Here is a 20,171-nt window from a genome sequence, read left to right on the forward strand (position 1 = left end):
TCTGGCTCTAGGTCAGTGATCACACCATCCTGATTATCTGGGTCATGAAGATCTTTTTTGTACAGTTCTTCTGTGTATTCTTGCCATCTCTTCTTAATATCTTCTGCTTCTGTTAGGTCCATACCATTTCTGTCCTTTATCGAGCTCATCTTTGCATGAAATGGCATCGCTGACTCGATGGACGTGAGTCTCAGTGAACTCCAGGAGTTGGTGATGGACAGGGAGGCCTGGCGTGCTGCGATTCATGGGGTCGCAAAGAGTCGGACACGACTGAGCAACTGATCTGATCTGATCTGATCTGAAAGTTAGCATGTTAGCTAACTTAGCATATCTTCTGAGTAGAAACATTTATCATTTTGAAGTGATCCTTTCATCTCTTGCAATAACTTTGGCTTTAGTTCACTTTATCACTTATTAATATAACTACCCAAGTGTTCTTTTGGATCCTATTTGCCTAATATACCTATTATTATTTTTTTTCTTCAAACTTTCTGTGCTCTTCTGTTCAAGGAATGCCTCTTTTAAATAGAATTCCACTGAATTCTTTAAAAACTCAGTAGAACCATCTTTGTCTTTTTACTGTAAGGGAATTAGTTGAGTGCTCGAGGTCAGAGGTTAAGAGGGGTTTATGAACTTTGCTGTTCACATACACCTTAAAAAGTTGGGCAAAGTATTAGACCTCTCATACAGCTTTAATTTGACATCTAGCTTGTTTATCATAAGCTAAGTAACTGCAAAAGATTTTTTTGACATATTCTAACTATTGACAATAACTATTAAGTGATTAAATGTTTCATTTAAATAAATTTCATGAAACATAAATATATAAGAATTCATAAAAATATTCTTCTATAAGAATTCTCATAGAATAAGTATTATTTTTATAAATACATAAACAATGGTAGAGTGAGTATCAATATAGTAACTCAATCCTTTGAACTTCTTTAGAGTCATTTGTTTTAAAAGTTACACATTGATTAATCATTAAAAAATATTTTAAATGATCCATACACTGAGACATGAGTTAAATCTTGTTTTAGTTTTGCTAAAAGCAAACCCTTGGAAACCAGATCCTTACAAAAGGATGTGTTACTCTCACTGAGTCTGAGCTCATACTGCTCATCATAAGACAGTCCAATGAACAAGAGACAAGCTTTCTGCCATAGGGGTGGTGTCATCTGCATATATGAGGTTATTGATATTTCTCCCAGCAATCTTGATTCCAGCTTGTGCTTCCTCCAGCCCAGCATTTCTCATGATGTGCTATGCATATAAGTTAAATAAGCAGGGTGACAATATACAGCCTTGACGTACTCCTTTTCCTATTTGGAACCAGTCTGTTGTTCCATGTCCAGTTCTAACTGTTGCTTCCTGACCTGCATACAGGTTTCTCAAGAGGCAGGTCAGGTGCTCTGGTATTCCCATCTCTTGAAGAATTTTCCACAGTTTATTATGATCCACACAGTCAAAGGCTTTGGCATAGTCAATAAAGCAGAAATAGATGTTTTTCTGGAACTCTCTTGCTTTTTCCATGATCCAGCAAATGTTGGCAATTTGATCTCTGTTTCCTCTGCCTTTTCTAAAACCAGCTTGAACATATGGAAGTTCATGGTTCATATATTGCTGAAGCCTGGCTTGGAAAATTTTGAGCATTACTTTACTAGCTTGTGAGATGAGTGCAATTGTGCGGTAGTTTGAGCATTCTTTGGCATTGCCTTTCTTTGGGATTGGAATGAAGACTGACCTTTTCCAGTCCTGTGGCCACTGCTGAGTTTTCCAAATTTGCTGGCATATTGAGTGCAGCACTTTCACAGCATCATCTTTCAGGATTTGGAATAGCTCAACTGGAATCCCATCACCTCCAGTAGCTTTATTTGTAGTGATGCTTCCTGAGGCCCCTTTGACTTCACATTCCAGGATGTCTGGCTCTAGGTAAGTGAACACACTCACCGTGATTATCTGGGTCTTGAAGATATTTTTTGTATAGTTCTTCTGTGTAGTCTTACCACCTCTTCTTAATATCTTCTGCTTCTGTTAGGCCCATACCATTTCTGTCCTTTGTAGCAAAAGCAGTAAAATACAAAGGTTAAAGTAAAAGAAACCAATCCAACATGGAGTCAGATTTGTTCTTCTCTCTTACATTACTAGTCCTTATGAAAGTGCAAGTGTTCACCACTCAGTCATGTCTGACTCTTTGTGACCCCATGAACCCCATCAAGCTCCTTTGTCCATGGAATGCTCCAGGCAAGAATACTGGAGCAGATTGCCATACCCTTCTCCAGTGGATCGTCCCAACTCAGGGATCGAAGCTATAGTCAACTACATTCTCTAAGAATTTTACAAGGGTGCTGGAATGGATGAGGTTATCAAAACTATTACCAATAGTATCTAGTGCTTTTAACTAGTATCAAGTTAATTATATGATAATAAAATAATCAAAATTAATTATACCAGTTCCTCTTGTAGTTAGAAGCATCTCTTTTAGCCCATTTTCCAAAAATTTTTAGAAAAATAGAAATATTATTCATTTTAATACACCTTTTCAAAGGAAAAGTTGAATAGGGTATTCAGTAATTAAGAGTACTGGAGTGGGGTGCCATTGCCTTCTCCGAAAAAGTTGGCAAAATTTAATGCAAATGCTTCCCCTATAAGTCTGCATAATGTTGAAGAAACTAAAACACTGTCTTACCTCTGATGGATGCTGTGTGTGTATGTATGTGTGTGCTGAGTTGCTGCAGTCATGTCCAGTTCTTTGCAACTCCATGGACATTAGCCCACCAGGCTCCTCTGTCCATGGGAGTCTCCAGGCAAAAGTACTGGAGTGGATTGCCATGGCCTCCTCCAGGGGATCTTCCGGACCCAGGGATCAAACCCACACCTCTTACATCTCCTGCATCGGCAGATGGGTTCTTTACCATGGGCGCCACCTGGGAAGCCCCTCTGATAGATGCTGCTGCTGAAAGTGAAGTCACTCAGTCGTGTCCGACTTTGTGCGATCCCATAGACGGCAGCCCACCAGGCTCTGCCGTCCCTGGGATTCTCCAGGCAAGAACACTGGAGTGGGTTGCCATTTCTTTCCATTATCTTCTCTGATAGATGCTACTTTCTCTCAAAGATGTCACAATGCTGTGCTAGACGTGGACATCCTTTCCTTCTCATCCTTAAAACCAGGCAGATGGTCCACAGACACACCAGCAGAAGACAAGGCTCCCAAGATCAATGGGATGAATTCGGAGAGAGTGGAATTCCCAGTGCCAGGCCGGCGTCAGGAAGCACCTGTCCCAAGGGTGGAGAACACGCAGAGAGGGTGCTCGGGGCCCACTGGGCCCTGGAGCATGACTTCTCTCACTGCCGGATATTTCTAACACTGAGAAATAGACAAGGCGTGGACTCCTGTGTGTGTATGTGCGTTTGCTCATTGGGTGACAGGAGACATTACCATCCAAGAGTCTTCGTTTTGTCCTCAAGGGGACAATGCATGCTGTGGCCATAGAAGGAGATGAAAGGGGAAAGATAAATAAAGGGAACTTGATGCTCTGTGTGCTAAGCTGCTCTGCAAGAGTTTGCATGCAGAGCATCACCGCTGAGCTGAAGCACCAATATCCGGTGCTCCTTGCACAGGGCAGGGCTTGCAGACCCAGGGTGGTGCCCGGTTACAAGTGTATGCATCAGCTTTGGTACTTTTTACCATCCCTTCAGGGCCTCAGGAGGTCCCTGCACTCTGGAGCATTGATTGATGCTGGTGAACTGTGGCCATTCTTGGTCAAGTGCAAGGGGATCCATCTCAAAAAATAGGAGGAGCGGGAAAGAGACTGCAGGTGCATGCCAGGCAGATTCGTTCGGGAAAGGCTACCTGGACTATGAGACTCTGCTGTGATGCTGCTCCCCCACTCTCGGCACCCAGTGGACAGAGGAGCCTCACTGGGGGCACCCTAGCCATCTCCACTTCCCCCCATGAGTCCCTCTGCCTGCCTCTTGGCACTTCCCTTTCCTTCCAACTTCATCTGTACTGATGCCTGCCTTTTTATCCTGTATCCAGCATTTTAAGTATTTCAGAGGGGGATGGTTTTCTGGTTGTTTACACAGCTAGACACAGAAGTGCTTGGATAGCTTTACAAAAGGTTTTGAATCTCTTCTGGGTAAGGAAGGCTAAAGAAGCCGGGAGTGCACCAGCTGGAATCCTGAAGTCTCAAACTTGCCCAAGCCTCATCTTGTTCCCAGCGCTCCTCGTGGGTCGAGGGTGACTGTGGTCCCAGCACCGGCTTTGGCTGGAGACCACTGGCTCCTGTGAGCCCCCCAGTGAGGAAGCTGAGGGTTTAGCCAGCACCTGCCCCCAGGGAGGCCCCGGGCCCTGGTAAGCGCAGGCTTCCCTGCCCTCCAGATGTGCCTCCCATCCTTCTCTGCGCTTCCCCTGGTTTATCCTGCCTCTTTCTCAAGCTCGCCTTATTTCCAGTCTCATCGTCTCGGCTACATCTCAGACTGACCTAGACCCTTACAGCATCTCTAGCAGCTGGGGGGTCACAGAAGACTTGCCCAGGGGTGAGGGGTTGGTCCTGGCCCCCCATCCCCACTTTAGAACAAGTTCACTGCTGCCAGTGAGGGGGTCCTGAAAGCTGGAGCTGACTCTTCAAGAGGCATCTGCCCACTCCTGTCACACCTTCTGGGTTCACTTCTGTGACTCCTTTGGGGCCAAGTTCATGGTCAAGAATACGACCTCATAGGCCATTTCTCATGAGGAACAATGTGATCTGACCACGCTACCATTTTCAGGAGTGCCTGGGAAAAGAAAACACCCAGGGATTGCCTGGAACTCTTCTTGAAGCTCCTCCTGTGGCTCTGAGAATTTCTGAGAACCAAGTTTTAACCAACAAGCCCTGACAAAGCAGGGATGCGTTTGAGGCTGGGAAACTGGATCAAAATACATCTCCTTTGGGAAAAAAAAAAGAGGGCGGAGTATTCCCAGCTCAATTTCCAGCTAATGTAAACAGTGGAAACAGGTTACTCACTTGAGGAGCGAGAACAAGGAATTTGATGTTTTAAGTGTGCGAGCCAGCATCTCTATAGAGAGACTTAATGTCTGGGGGGAGGCAGAATGCAAAGAGGGTCGCTCTGAGGACTGGAGGGTCCAGGTGAGCCCCAGGTTCTGTCACTATCCAGATGGATCGCCGGGGTCAAGCGGTCACTGCCTCTGTTTCCCCGTCTGGCACAGAAGGAGTGGGAACCCCTCTGAGGCTCCTTGCACCCCTAATGAGTCAGAATTCTGTGCCACAGATAATTCCTTTGGCCTAAACGCTTTGGCCACCTGATGTGAAGAGCTGACTCATTTGAAAAGACCCTGATGCTGGGAAAGATTGAGGGCAGGAGGAGAAGGGGATGACAGAGGATGAGATGGTTGGATGGCATCACCAACTCAATGGACATGGGTTTGGGTGGACTCCGGGAGTTGGTGATGGACAGGGAGGCCTGGAGTGCTGTGGTCCATGGGGTCTCAAAGAGTCAGACACGACTGAGCAACTGAACAATAACAACAGCAAAAGCAGCCCTTCCCCTCCATGAGTCCTGCCGCTGGGGTCTGCATTGCCTTGGGAATGAGCACAGTATGGGAGTACATTTTCTCTTTCCACTCATTCTGTAGACAAGGCAAAAAAGAAAACCCATCACCACTCCTCTCCCCATATCTGCAACGCTTTTCAAACCATCAGAAAGTTGCACACAAACATCACTTCCCCCTGCTTGCTGCAACATTTTAGCAACTGAGAAGCTCTTCTCAAATGTTCTGCACTTGGAGAAGGCAATGGCACCCCACTCTAGTACTCTTGCCTGGAAAATCCATGGACGGAGGAGCCTGGTAGGCTGCAGTCCATGGGGTTTCGAAGAGTCAGACACCACTGAGCGACTTCACTTTCACTTTTCACTTTCATGCATTGGAGAAGGAAATGGCAGCCCACTCCAGTGTTCTTGCCTGGAGAATCCCAGGAGCAGGGGAGCCTGGTGGGCTGCCGTCTATGGGGTCTCACAGAGTCGGACATGACTGAAGCGACTTAGCAGCAGCAGCAGCAGATATTGTAGGACCCAAGTTAAATGGCTGTGCAGTGGCAGAAACTTGATAGAGACCCTCGCACATGTGCAAAGACATTTCCAAGGGATCTTGGCTTTCTCATCCAGACTAAATTGCAATGTCATGCATGTCTTTAGGGTCCAAATGCTTCCATCCCTCCCTTGAATTCACTGTGTGTTCCCACTGTATGCTTGTGATGCCCTGATCTCACTTTTATTTTCCTCTTAATCTCTAAAATGAACATCTCCACCAGGCCGTGGCTGGTGTGAAATCAGTTCAATGGGCCCTGACTGCACATGGTCCCATGGCCCCCCTCTGCCCCCACCATGCTCAAAGCAGTTCTGTTCCATGTGTGATCAAGTGATCAGTAAAGATTTACAGAAGCAGGAAACTTGTTTTAGGATAAAAATACCCGAGTTAGAAAAATGAGTCTCAGAGAGCAAGTCCAGCCCGGCCACGGTGTGATCCACTTGGATGGCCAGCAGACCTGAGTTCAAAGCCTCCACTCCAAACTGAAACACACGCATCCCCACATGTAAAACAGAGCCAGTGAGAACTTGTTGTATAACTCAGGGAACTCAAACCTGGTGCTTGGTGACAACCTAGAGGGGGGGGGTGGGGTGGGAGGTGGGAGGGAGGCTCAGGAGGGAGGGGACATATGTACACCTGTGGCTGACTCATACTGATGTATGGCAGAAATTAACACAATACTGCAAAGCGATTATCCTCCAATTAAAAATGTTATATATATATATATATTTTTTTTTAATTTTCCACCTACCGCTTCACCAGCTCATGAGACAACCATGGGAAAGACACTGTCAGAGAAACAGATCCCCAGAAGAATGAGCATCACAGGACTTCATGTTTTAGGGACTTTTCCGAATCAGGGGGTGGTCCAGACGGGTCGTTCTTGAGAAATCACCGTTTTATTTAACTGTCTTTTCACGATGACCTCACTTAACTATCTTTTCACCAAAAATGATCTGGAAAAACTGGAGAAGCAGGAAATTAGGGGAGGCCCTCTGGTTCACTGTGGTCCCCTGATAAACCCTCACCTGTGGACAGGGTCCCTTTAGAGGAAGGAGAAAAGAAGAAGCAAGGGACGAGGCCCTGACATCCCCACGGAGCTTGGGTGGCTCTTCTGCTGTGGACAGAGAGGAGGGGCTCTTTCGGGGGATGGCGGCAGAGCACCCCCATCTCAGAACCACCCCGCACCGGAAGTGCCCCTCTGGGCCCCCTGGCTGCACCCCACCCCAGGCCCACCTCTAAGGCTCCCAGGGCCAGGGCAGGAGCATAGATGAGGCGCCAGGGCGCACATGTCTTCTCTGTGGCCCCAGCCCCCAGCTCGTCCAGGGGGCCCTTGGGGCTGTGTGGGTTCACCCTGGTGGATACGCCCAAGCCTACCCATAGCCCCTCAGGCCCAGGGCACCCACACAGCCAATTCTGTGACTCGGGCCAGCTTGGGCCTTGAAAGAGGATGGGGAGGGTGTTCCCAGGTCCCAGATACCCGGGATCAGCAAGGCCAGCGCAGGTCCCGGGGCTGTTTGTGTACTTAGTCACTCAGTCGTGTCCCTCCAGAGAAAGATCTGGAAACATCACGCTTCATCGTCCTATTGGTGTCAGGGTTTGCTCGATGCCTTATTATTCTCTGAACATTTCCAAATACCCTTTGATGCCTGATATTTGAAGAGTCGCTCTTCTCTTCAAAGAGAAAAGTGTTACTGGCTCAGTCGTGTCTGACTCTTTGTGACCCCATGGACTGTAGCCCACCAGGCCCCTCTGTCCATGGGGATTCTCCAGGCAAGAATCCTGGAGTGGGTTGCCTGCCTTCCTCCATGATATCTTCCCAACCCAGGGATAGAACTCAGGTCTCCCGCATCACAGGCAGATACTTAACTCTCTGAGCCACCAGGGAAGACCAAGAATACCGGAGTGGGTAGCCTGCAGAGGCCTGGTATTCATGGAGCCTTGCAAAAGATCAGAAGTTCTATTCAGGTTCCCTGGTTGAGGAATGAGGGTGGAGGTACAAAAACATGTTTACTAAATGCATGGACTTATGCCTAGTTGAGGAACTAAGACTCACACTCATTTTTTCAAAGGAAAAAGAACAGACAGAATATGAAGACCCTAGCCAGTAGTACAGACCATAAATGAATCAGAATTCCTGAGAATAAAGCTAGCCAGGCTGCTCAGAAAGGCCTCCTTATGGCATTGGATGGGACTTTGACAGGCAGAGGAGGAGCAAGAATGTTCCAGAAGGGAGGACTGGCACGAAGGTGTGGAGGTTGCCCCCCAACCCCACCCCAGTTGCTATCTTTGTGGAGAGCTTACCACAGGTCGGGTAAAATCCACGACATACCTTGTATAATACCAGATAACGAAGCTGTAAAAGAAGGAGGCTCAGAGAGATGCAGTAACTTTCCCCAAGCCACAGAGCGAGGGAGATGCAGACCAAGGTAGCTGACTCCCAACAACGACCCTGGGCTGCCTCCTTCCGTGCAGCCCCACCTTGCAGGGGGCAGGTAGCTCAGAGAGGACCGGAGGGAGCTGGCCCAGCCCTCTGGGTCAGCCTCCAGTGGGGCCAGGCTTCCCTGAGGGCCGGGCAGGACGGAAGCCGCAGCGTGGTGCACTGCCTTTCCAGAATGCAGACCCAGCGGACAGGCTGCTTTCAGAGCTGGAACGGGCGTTTCTCAGTGGGAACGTCCTTTTGTGTGTCAAGTCCAAAAAGAGATAAATAGACATGTCTCTCCCTCATGCAGTGCCACAGATCTTGGTAAGATTTTTGTGCTTTCCCTAGAGGTTTGAGGATCTTCAATCCTTATAAGGGTCCAAGGCTGAACTAGTCTCTGGGGGCAGAGAGAGAGGAAGCCAAGCAAGCTACTGGGTTGTCTCCCTGACCCCGGGAGGGTCTTCCTTCCACTTGTTCTGTTAGAGTAACACCACCACTCCGGGAGCTGGTAATGGACAGGGAGGCCTGGCGTGCTGCAGTCCATGGGGTCGCAAAGAGTCGGACACGACTAAGCGACTGAACTGAACTGAAGCGCTTTTGTGAAATACAAACTTCTTATCAAATCACTGAATCAGTGAGGTGCAGGCTAGATTGTTAATCAAGTCTTAAAATTATATTTAAAGAACTGCCAGCAAAAATGCAGATTCAAACTAATAATGGAAAAATGCAGTGATAGTTCAGAGTCCATTAAACATTTAACTAAAAAAGTGAAGTGACTTTTTTCCAAACATGTAACCAAGGTTTTATGTGTTCAGTCGCTCAGTCATGTCCGACTCTTTGCGACCCCATGGATGGTAGCCCACCATGCTCCTCTGTCCATGGGAATTCTCCAAGCAAGAACACTGGCGTGGGTTGCTGTGCCCTCCTCCAGGGGGTCTTCCTGACCCTGGGATCAAACTCTCATCTCTTACATCTCCTGCACTGGCAGGCGGATTCTTCACCACTGGCCTCAATAAAGCAGGTGAAAAGCAAGGCCATCCTAAACCTACTTCCCCTCTTCATTTAAAAGCAGAGCTGGTTTTGCCATACATTGACATGAATCAGCCACGGGTGTCCATGTGTCTCCATTCTGAACCCCCCTCCCACCTCCCTCCCCATCCCATCCCTCTGGGTCATCCCAGTGCACCAGCTTTGAGGGCCCTGTTCATGCATCGAACTTGGACTGGTCATCTATTTCCCAATATTGCAAAGTTATTAGCCTCCAATTAAAATAAATTAATTTTTTTAAAAAGCAGAGCTGGGAATGGAGGTGAGTGCAGAAAGAGGGTACTGTGTCCAACACACACCTGTCGAACTGCGTAGAATCTCCACGGACTAAAGCCATCCAGCAAAGAGCTGAGAAAGCGATTATGGCTAATGAGAGGCAGGCAGGTGGGTTCCCTGGAGTCTGGAAAGGATGGAGCCCGTCTGTGCATCGCAGCTGGGACCCAGGCTGGGGCAGGAGGATCCCCAGTTGCATGTCCTGAGCCCTCGCCCACACTCTCTGCTTGAATCCTCTGAGCCCGCATGCAGATCAGCACAAACTCACCTCCACTCCAGACATGGGGGTCCATTCCTTGATGTCAGTCTCACCACGTTGTTTCCCTCTTCCATCCATCCACTGATGAATTGAGCACCTGCTCTTTGCAAGGACGGGGTCAATACTGTGTGAGACAGAAAGCCTACTGGTGAGTTGGGCAGGGGAAGGCTGAGACCAATATGCAAATAGGTATGGTTCAAACAGGAAAGGCCGGACGCTCGGGGCCCCAGCTCAGGCTTCTGCACTCTGGGCCTTGACTGGCACGAATTACTAGGGGTGCTCTTCCTCTTGCCTTGTCTCCACTCCCTGCTTAGTTCTGAAAAGTTCCAGCTGACACCATTCTACTCAAACATTTTGCTTTGGGGTTGTTGTTCTTGTTTTTTCATAATTTTATTTATTTATTTATTTTTGGCTCTTCGTTGCTGTGTGCAGGCTTTTCTCTAGTTACAGGGAGCGGGGGCTAGTCTCTACCTGCAGTGAGCAGGCTTCTCAAGGCAGCGGCTTCTCCCGTTGAGGAACCCGGGCTCTAGGGCACAGGCCTTCGGCAGTGGAATCACGTAGTCTCAATAGTTGTAGCTCCTGGGCTTAGTTGCTCAGCAGTATGTGCTGATCTTCCCAGATCAGGGACTGAGCCTGTGTCTCCTGCACTGGCACGCAGTCTTTGCCCCTGAGCTCCCAGGAAAGCCCAACACTTTGCTTTTTAAAGTTGGTTTTCCACTATATGTTGTGGTCCGGGCGCAGGTTGGAAAAGAATTTCCAGACATGAGACAGAATGGGAGGGCAATATTCTTAGAATGGGAGATGCTGTTAGAACAGCTCAAGGGAAAACTGACATTGAACAGGGGTCCTTAGTCCACTTTTATACCCAGGATACAAGGAGTGGGATAGGGGTCTTGCAGGTCGTTTGCTGATTGGATGAGGCGTGTATACTGGATGTGGGAAGAGTACAGCAAACACCTTCTCCCTGTGGGGTAGGAGGGGAGAAGGGTTATACTGCTCAGGAGGCCCTGAAATCCGTGAATAGTTACAACATGGGTGGGGGGTGGAGGACGATCAGGGTCTGGTTTTTCTGTTCCTGCATTCCAAGACCCTCCTTGGTTTTATCTGCTCTTTAGACCTTGGGTCACCACACTACACATTTTCTGATTAATTCAGATCACGTTGTAAGTTATTCCTTTCACATGTTTTGTTATATACTCGTGTGATCAGTATTTTCACAGCAAAGGAGTTCTTAGGAAGTGCTGTGAGTTGTACCGTGAGATACGGGGCCTCTGTGAACCAAGAGGTACCCCCAAAACCCACGGCCACCAAGGCTGCATGAGTGAAGCAGGGCTGCGTCACCCACGAAGGGCTCGGCAGGGGCATGTAGAAGATGCTCACGGCATCTCATTGATGCCACGTGGCCACCTTCTATTCAGTGATGCAGAATAAATGCAGGGGACACAAATGTGGCTAAATCAGAATCCAGGCTGCTTCATCTGGAAACAGCCCCTTCCAAAACATCAGCAAGGGGCAGCCCCACCAACAGCGACCTCTGATTCAGGACTGCGTCTCTGCGGATGGTACAGACAGACAGCCCCTAGCAAAGGGCTGCAGTCATCCCACAGCCTCGCACCTTGGAAACCCTCATTTCCCATTGTTCTCGTCATGCAATCATCACAGAGGGCTTTTGCAACCTACAAAAAAATTCCTCTCTAGGTCTCCTTCAATTTCTCATCCTATATTCCTTAACAACTTCTACTGAGCTGTACAGTTGCAGTGAATTCTGTGGAACAAGATGGAACAATTAGTGGAAGCTGAGGTGGGAGGTGGCTGCCAGAGGGTAAGAGCCATCCCATCTTCCTCCTGGAAATCTAAGCGCTAGGAGGCCTTGGCTCAACACTTCTCAGGTCTCTTCTACCACAGCTCATGGACGTTTTAATTGCAAAAATTAAATAGAAGTCAAGAGGAGAAAAAAGAGACGCACAGTTGTTTTAATATTCCCAGTTCTTTAAAAAAAAACTTTTTTTTGTAACCCCTATATAATAAATCCAATAGAATGTGGCTGAGAAATTACAAGAAACAGGGAAGGTAGTTGGTTTTCACCATCTTGTCTGGCTGAGAAAGGTCCCTGACATCTACAGTCCAGGACTCAGCACAATGAAACTGAGACCTTCTAGTCTAAAATCAAGTTTGCTGGGCTCAGCAGTAAAGAATCTGCCTGCAAAGCAGGAGATTCAGAAGAGCCAGGTTCGATCCCTGAGTCAGGACAATCCCCTGGAGGAGGCAACCCACTCCAGTATTCTTACCTGGAGAATCCCACTGACAGAGGAGCCTGACAGGCTACCGTCCACAGGGTCACAGAGAGTCGGACACGACTGAAGCGACTGAGCACACTCACACATATTCTAAGAGCAGTCATGGTAAATGTGCACCGACTGACAATCTGGTTAGGAGAAAATGCTAAAGGAATGAAGTTAGAGTACCCAGAAAGGAAAATAAGCCTCTTCTGGTTTTCACCTCCTAATTTAAAGATTGGCCAGATGACATTCATCCCTTTGAGGCCATGGACCAGTTCTCCAGGTGAGTCCCCACCTTGTGTGTGCTTGAGCACTTCCCAGAGGAAAGGCTGGCCGGCTTGCCACCCACCCTCTGGCTCCCTGAGGACCACCCTAAGAGCTCCTCAAGCAGCTGACGGAGGTCTGAGCAAGGAATCGGCTACTTGCCAGACTGCAGCCCCAAACTCTGCACACAGAGCATCCTGGCCTCAGCTGTGCCAGCCTCCAGCTTCTCAGCAAACCTCTTCCCCTGTGAGCCCTTCCAATCCTTGTTCCCTGAATCCTGGCTCCTCTGGGGAGCATTTTAATTCTGGAAACAGAATGGCAGAGGTCACGCTCAAAGCTGCCTCCCCTGCAAGCTCCTGACATATCCCTCGTAGGACCATCTCAAGATCCCCCCCAGGACCGTCTCAAGATCCCCCCCAGGACCGTCTCAAGATCCTCCCCAGGACCATCTCAATATTCCCCCAGGACTGTCTCAAGATCCTCCCAGGACCGTCTCAAGATCCCCCAGGACCATCTCAAGATCCCCCCAGGACCATCTCAAGATCCCCTCCAGGATTGTCTCAAGAGCACCTGTGGGGGCCACTGCCCTGTCCTGGCTGCTCCAGGCCAGGAGGGCCTCCAAGCAGAGTCAGAGCAGCCTCAGATATCACCCACGACCTCTGACCCCTGGCGCTGGCTCAGACCTCCTGTCCCAGTCTGAGGTCCAGGAAACACAATTACTGTGATCAGTGCTGTCACTTCCTCACTGGCTACATCATCAACCAAGCCACGGACCCCATCCTGTTTTCTCCAGAGGTAAACTCTTTTTAGAGTGTACCCATAGAAAAGTTAAGATCTGATCAGGCGAACAGATCAGGGGTATGTGTGCTCGGTCACTCAGTCGTGTCCAGCTCTTTGCGATCCCATGCACCATAGCCTGCCAGACTCCTCGGTCCACATACAGGTGTGGGTAGCCGTTCCCTGCTCCAGGGGATCTTCCCCATCCAGGGATCAAACCTATGCCTCCTGTGTCTCCTGCATCGCAGGTGGGGTCTTTACCTCTGAGCCACCAGGGAGGCCCAATAGACCAAGTGATGATTGCAAAGATGACTCACTGCATATCCCAGGAAGAGGGGGCACGCCACGTCAGAAGGGGGAGCGTATGGGTACCACTAGAATTGACCAGGGAGAGGGAAACTGTAGCAAAAGCTTTTATTGTGATTTCCATGGGAGTGTGGACCTTAATAAAGAAAAAAAAAAAAGAAAGAATCATGTGTTTTATCGGCAAAATGATTTTATTTGGGAAGAGCAGAAAATTGCGATTCGGGATGAGCAAACTGTGGTGAAGCACACGCAAGTCCAGAGAACAGAGGAGGGGGGTTGAAAGGAGGAGACTGGGGAGGGTGTGGGGTCGGTCACTGGCAGTGGGTGGCTTGCATTGCGGGGTCAAAGGGAAACCTTGCTTCCTGCCGAGTCTGTAAGTCTCAGGGCTTCCTGACTCCATTCTGAAGGAGGTTTCCTTTATCCATGTTTATAGAAGGAGGGGCAAGGCAGGCCCCAGATGGGCCAGTCTGGATAATCTCAGTGGACTCTGGGCATAGAAGCCATCCCTGATTGTCTGGTACGGGGCCCTCGGGAGTGATGAGGGCTGGTGAGCAAGGACCTGAGACCGTGAAAGTCTCATAGAGGAGGTGGTCAGGGGCAGGGGCTCTGAACCCGTCAGTATGCATTTTAAATCACTCTCACTGGCAAGCAGTTCACTACTGATGGACAGGGCTTTGCAAAACCTGGGAGGGACAGTCCCTCCAGAATCACCAAGACCCCAAAGGTCGAAGAATCAGGGCATAGAAAATAAAAGACACAGTTCACACATTAACTCAGAACCCAGCCACGAAGCAGCCACAGTGTTCTGCCCCTCCAGCCAGCCCTGATCCTGAAAGCATACACACCCCTTAGCCAGGTCTTTAAACCTAACAGAACACTCTTAAGAAGACTCCCCCCGCGCAAAAAAAAAAAAAAAAACAAAGGATCCGAGGAAATGAGATGAAAAGAATCACCGGTACATCAAGGATACAACTAGCATCACATAACAGCCTGGACTTAATAGGCGGTGCCCTCGGCTTGGAACACGTTAAGAGCTCAGTGCTGGGCTAGAGATCCAAGTCTTATTCCATCTGATAGAAGACTTGTCTTCCTCCCACTGCGACAGAGGAGGGGCACCCCCTCCCTTCAATCTTGACCCAGGCGCACAGTCTCCGCCACACTGGGTAAGGGCCACTGTCACTGGGAGCCGGAGCTGACTGCAGACACACACCATGACCCAGCATCTCAGCACCTGCTGTTCCTGACTCCTGGGAACTCTGCTCAGCATCTCCAGGGACACCGGCCAGAACATCCCGGCCTCGGTGAGATGAGATGGCAGAGATTAGCCCGAGGAGGAACACAGTGTCGTTGTTCGGGTCCTTCTTGCCTTAAAAGGCAGAGCCAAGGAAATGATGAGGCTCCCAGAACACAGGATCACGCCAGGATAACATTAGCCAGAAGAGGTGGATAGAAACCGATGGGACGGTTCTCTCACTGCCCGGAGCTCAGGCAGGCTAGAACCCAGACACTGGGTGGGGATTCAGGGCCAATGGATGGAGCATGGTGAGGGTTTACCTGGCCACACCAAGTTGCCGTTCCCTCCTTAGAAATATTTGATACTCCCTTAACATCAAAACCCTGTACTTGCAACATCAGACCCTCCTGGATTACGTCCCTCGCCATAAATGGTTTGGAATGAACAATGTAGAGATCAGATGATCTATGTACTTGGAATCAAGACTTGAACGTGAATTTAGCCTCAGCAGCCTCTCCTTTCTAACGAGTTGACGCATGTTTATGGGGATGTGTTCATTTAGAAGGCTTGCCTCACATGCCACACACCAAACCAAATTTTCCATGTGTCGGGAAAGAATCCAGATTTGAAGAAAGGACGCAGGATGGAATCGTGTAAGAAGTGACCTAAGTTCGTTCACAGTTCACTGTCAGTCGAAGAAAGAGGAAATTCCAACAGATCATAAGAACAGCACTGGATTTGTAAGTCAGGCTATAAAGGGTGTTTTTTGTTTTAAAAATCTATTGCTTATGGTTTTAAAAAAGCCCTTTAGGATCTGTTCTGTTATTTTTAAAGAAAAACACCTGCTTTCTCGGCGTTTCTCATGCCTCACGCTCGCCACTTCTTCTATGGTCCAGCCCTTGCCTTCCCCCAGGAGGACGGGCACCTTTGAATCTTTCAGAAAATTGACTTTGAGGGAAGGAGGGAGGGCAGGAAGTGTGGCTATTGTTTTGCAGGCATGCCCTTAACCTTAAGAAGAATTTCAAACATGCGCAAAGCATTTCCTTTCTTTCCTTCTATGTTGTTGAGCTATGATTGACAACGCAGCACTGTGGAAGAAGTTTAAGGCACGTGACCTGACTTACGTGTCTTGTGAAATAATATTACCACAATAGGTTTAGTTAATGTCCATCATCTCTTACAGATACCAAAGATAGAAAGAAAACGTTTTTCTTCATAATGAGCTCTTAGGATCTATTAATTCGGAAATCTACGCTGTGGTGACATTAACTATCCTCATCCTATCCTACCTTACAACCCTGGGACTTATTTCCCTTATAACTGGAAGGTTGTAACTTTGTACCTTCTTCCACCCACGCCCCACTCCCCCACCTCTGAAAACCACAAATCTGATCTCTTTTTTCTATGAGTTTGGTGGCTCCTGTTTTTCTTTAATTCCACCATAAGTGAGATCATGCAGTGTTTTTTTGTCTCCAGGCATTTCCTTTTGACAGGTTATTAACAAGGCAGAGGACAGACCGGTCCTCTGAGAACATGCAAGGTGCATCTCTGCAAATTGATGAGATGTGCCTCCTGAGGTGCAAAATTAATGAAAAACATAAACAATTAGGGAAAGGCAATAAAAGTGAACGATGGTCAGGCCAGGCTCAAGCTACACATAGTTTTTCAGGGAAGGGGCTCCAATTTCTGTGCATTCCTGAAACATCAGACAGATTCACAGAGCTAAAGGAGAATGAGGAGGTCTCCATGTTCTGCTCCTTTCTTGCACATGAATCATCCCACTACTAAAATTGATTGAGGGTTGTACACACGCCTCTCACAGGCAGAGACAAATCTCAGGTTGGGCAACTGAAAGTCGTTTTGATAGGTGTCCCTGGCTTTGTGCATACATGCATGCTAAGTCACTTCAGGCATATCCAACTCTTCTGCGGCCCTACGGACTGCAGCCCTCCAGGCTCCACTGTCCATGGGATTCTCCAGGCAAGAATACTGGCATGGGTTGCCATGCCCTCCTCCAGGGGATCCTCATGACCCAGGAATTGAGCCCCCTTCTCCCATGTCTCCTACATTGGCAAGTTCGTCACCACTAGCCGCCTGGGAAGCCCACTGGCTTTGCACTCTTGGCCAAATCAAACGCAAATTAGTTGGTATTCTCTCTCTCTAGTAACAGTATCACCTCTTCACTTTCAGCTTTCTAAACAACTACTCAGGTGCAAATATGTGACAAGGGGCGCTCTAGAGACCCAGGTCACCACCCACTGGGACGGCAACAATATCCACAAGATGCCAGAAGAAGCCCTTGTTGACGTGTCTAGTTCTCTCTGGGAGCACCTCAGCCCGGAGAAGGAAATGGCAACCCGCTCCAGTGCTCTTGCCTGGAGAATCCCAGGGACCGGGGAGCCTGGTGGGCTGCCGTCTGTGGGGTCGCACAGAGTCGGACATGACTGAAGCAACTTAGCAGCAGCAGCAGCACCTTAGCCCAGAGCTGGTTTGCAAGTGACAGATGGAAATGTCAAGGCGCGTGGGTTCTGCTGCCCTGCAAGCCCTCTGGCCCCGTTGTCAGGGCCCAGCTAGGTCCAGGCAGCCCGGTCCAGAAGCTTCCCAGAGGGAGCCCCTCAGCCATTAACCCTTGGGCACACTCCCTGGGCTGCTCATTTTAGCTCTGACTGTATGCGCCTCCCACTACCCGCTGTGTTTTCCCCAGGTGAAAGCATTCCCTTTGCAGCTGAAGTTAGCACTGGAAGGGTTCTCAGTGAGAGAAACGCTGGGTACATGCTGTCATTTCTCTCGTTTCTTCAGTTCCCCAGCTCTTTACAGGACACTCACCGTGTCCCACTCCAGGCATGGTTCCAGAAACATAAAACAGGGACGGTCCATGCTGTCACTGCATTTACATTCTATCAGGGAATACGGGCTGTTTTAGCAAGAATTGCAGTGAGCGTCGCAAAGCGTGGGTGTGATGGGTGAGAGTGACAGGGAGACCTAACTCAAGGCCGGGTTCAGGAAGGCCCCCCTGGAGGAGGCGATAGGACCCCTGAGATCATTCGCAAGCCAGCCGCGTGAGAGGAGGGTGGGGGTCAGGGAAGGGGAGCAAAGACCCGGAGAGACTGCTGGGAGGGTCAGGGGAGCGATATATTCCAGGAGTGAAGGGGAGACATTGACAGCCTCTAGGCAGTATTCTTGCCTGGAGAATCCCATGGACAGAGGAGGCTAGCGGACGGCAGTCCACAGGGTCAACAAAGAGTCAGACACGACTGAAGTGCATGAAGCCCACAGGCATGCACAAGTGGGACACAGATATGATCAGATCTGCTTTGTTCCAAGGTCACTCTGTTGGCAGGAGGAGACAGAGGCTGAAGGTGAGAGTTGCTGCTGGAGATGACCTGGGTCAGGATGGTGGCCAGGAGGGGATGTAGCAGCAGGGAATCCCAGCAATTCCCTGGTGGCTCAGCTGGCAAAGAACCCGCCTGCAATGCGGGAGACCTGGGTTCGGTCCCTCAGTCAGGAAGATCCCCTGGAGGAGGGCATAGGAACCCACTCCAGTATTCTTGCCTGGAGAATCCCATGGACAGAGGAGCCTGGTGGGTTGCAGTCCGTGGGGTCACAAAGAGTAGGATACAACTGAGAGACTAAGCACGGCATAAACCAGAGGTGTTCAGGAAGTGGATGCTAAGGGGAGGGGAGGAGAGAATTCTGTCCGGGTGATGGTCCTGGTGCCTGGAATCAAACAGCTGGGGCAAGGGGCAGGCTTAGAGGAAAAGTGATCCTTCCTGCAGGCGTTCCATCAGGGACATTGAATGAGACACCACCAGGAAGATGCCCAGTGGGCAGGTGAATGCCTGGGTCAGATCAGCTGGAGGGCCAGCTGGAGGTGTGAAAGCCCACAGCACGTGGAACCACATGAGTGAGTGAGACCGTCCAGGAGAGGGTGTGGACAGAGGACATCAAAGCCCCAGGCCACCCTCCTGATGGCCGTGAGGACCTAGGAGCTGGCTGGCCGAGGCGCTGCAGGGCCACTCCAATGGGCCACACACGGCAGGAGCTCTAGGAGCCCTGAATTGATTTTCACAAGACAAGATCACCTGCCCGCCTGTTGCCTGTCCGCAGCAGTGGTTCCGCCTGAGTGTGGGGCTTTACAGAAAGCTAGGTGGGGGGACGAGGTCACCGTGTAGCATCACCACAGCATTTTGCTTATTTATTGGGCTGCGTCGGGTCTTAGTTTCAGCATGCGGGACCTTCCTCGCTGCCCTCAGACTCTCTAGCTGCAGTGCACGGGCTTAGTTGTTCCTCTGTGGCTCATGGGATCTTAGTTCCCCAACCAGGGACCCAGCATGTCCTCTGCATTGCAAGGTGGATTCTTAACCACTTGCCCGTCAGGGAAGCCCCTCGCCTCCACACTTTTAACTCTGGATTGTCACAAAAACACTATTGGCAGTGGTTCATGAAGGTTTCAGTCCTTTCAAAACCACAGTACCTGCTTTCAACACCAAAGAATCAATGAATTGGACAAGAGCCCACAGATCCATAGAAATGGCCTGTATGTACATCCTTTTGGGCTTCCCAGATGGCTCAGTGGGTAAAGAATCTGCCTGCAATGCAGGTCACTTGGGTTCCATCCCTGGGTCAGAAAGATCCTTTGGAGAAGGAAATAGTAACCCACTCCAGGATTCTTGCCTAGAGAATCCCCACAGCCAGAGGAGCCTGGTGGGCTACAGTCCATAGGGTCGCAAAGAGTCAGACATGGCTACAGCGACTGGGCACTCACACAAGCATCCATCCTTTACCAGTCAAAAAGATCCTACATTTCTCTGAATCCCACCCCCATATGTCTATATTGTTCTAATTATCAAACTCAAAACTTGGAAGTCTGATTTTACTAGAATCTTCAAGTAAGTTGAAATAGGATGCTTATGTTGAACTGTGCGAAGAGTCCTAGAATCACCTAAGCTTTCCTAAGCTTTGTAATCTTGCCAGAAAGCATCCTCAGGCTCATAGACTCTGCTTTTCCTCCTCCAAGACGAAGGCACTTAAGTTATAAATGTCAGTTTTTGTTTTATTTGAGAAGGAGGCGTTCTAAGAATTTTAAGCCAACTGTTAAAAATACATTCAAGGAGAGTTTATAATTTTATAGACGCAACACTCAGGAAGCAGAGAGAGAACTGACTTTTCTCTGCAACTGAAATTAACTCTTCTCTTAAGCTCCCTTTTTGTTTCCTTGAAGG

The 20,171-nt window shown here is 49.1% G+C and overlaps 1 protein-coding gene and 1 long non-coding RNA gene across 3 annotated transcripts in view; one reads left to right on the top strand and one right to left on the bottom strand.

Annotated features, from left to right (window-relative positions):
- KCNJ6 (potassium inwardly rectifying channel subfamily J member 6) overlaps nt 1–20,171 on the top strand; it is a 91,609-nt gene that overhangs the window by 52,341 nt on the left and 19,097 nt on the right. The window lies entirely within an intron of this gene.
- LOC138989372 (uncharacterized) overlaps nt 1–20,171 on the bottom strand; it is a 97,494-nt gene that overhangs the window by 23,630 nt on the left and 53,693 nt on the right. For both annotated transcript variants that reach the window (XR_011465566.1, XR_011465565.1), the window contains one exon: nt 10,099–10,213. This is a non-coding gene — a long non-coding RNA (uncharacterized lncRNA). The remainder of the gene's footprint in view (nt 1–10,098; nt 10,214–20,171) is intronic.

This window comes from Bos mutus, chromosome 1, assembly GCF_027580195.1.
Source record: "Bos mutus isolate GX-2022 chromosome 1, NWIPB_WYAK_1.1, whole genome shotgun sequence".
Classification (NCBI taxonomy): Eukaryota; Metazoa; Chordata; class Mammalia; order Artiodactyla; family Bovidae; genus Bos; species Bos mutus.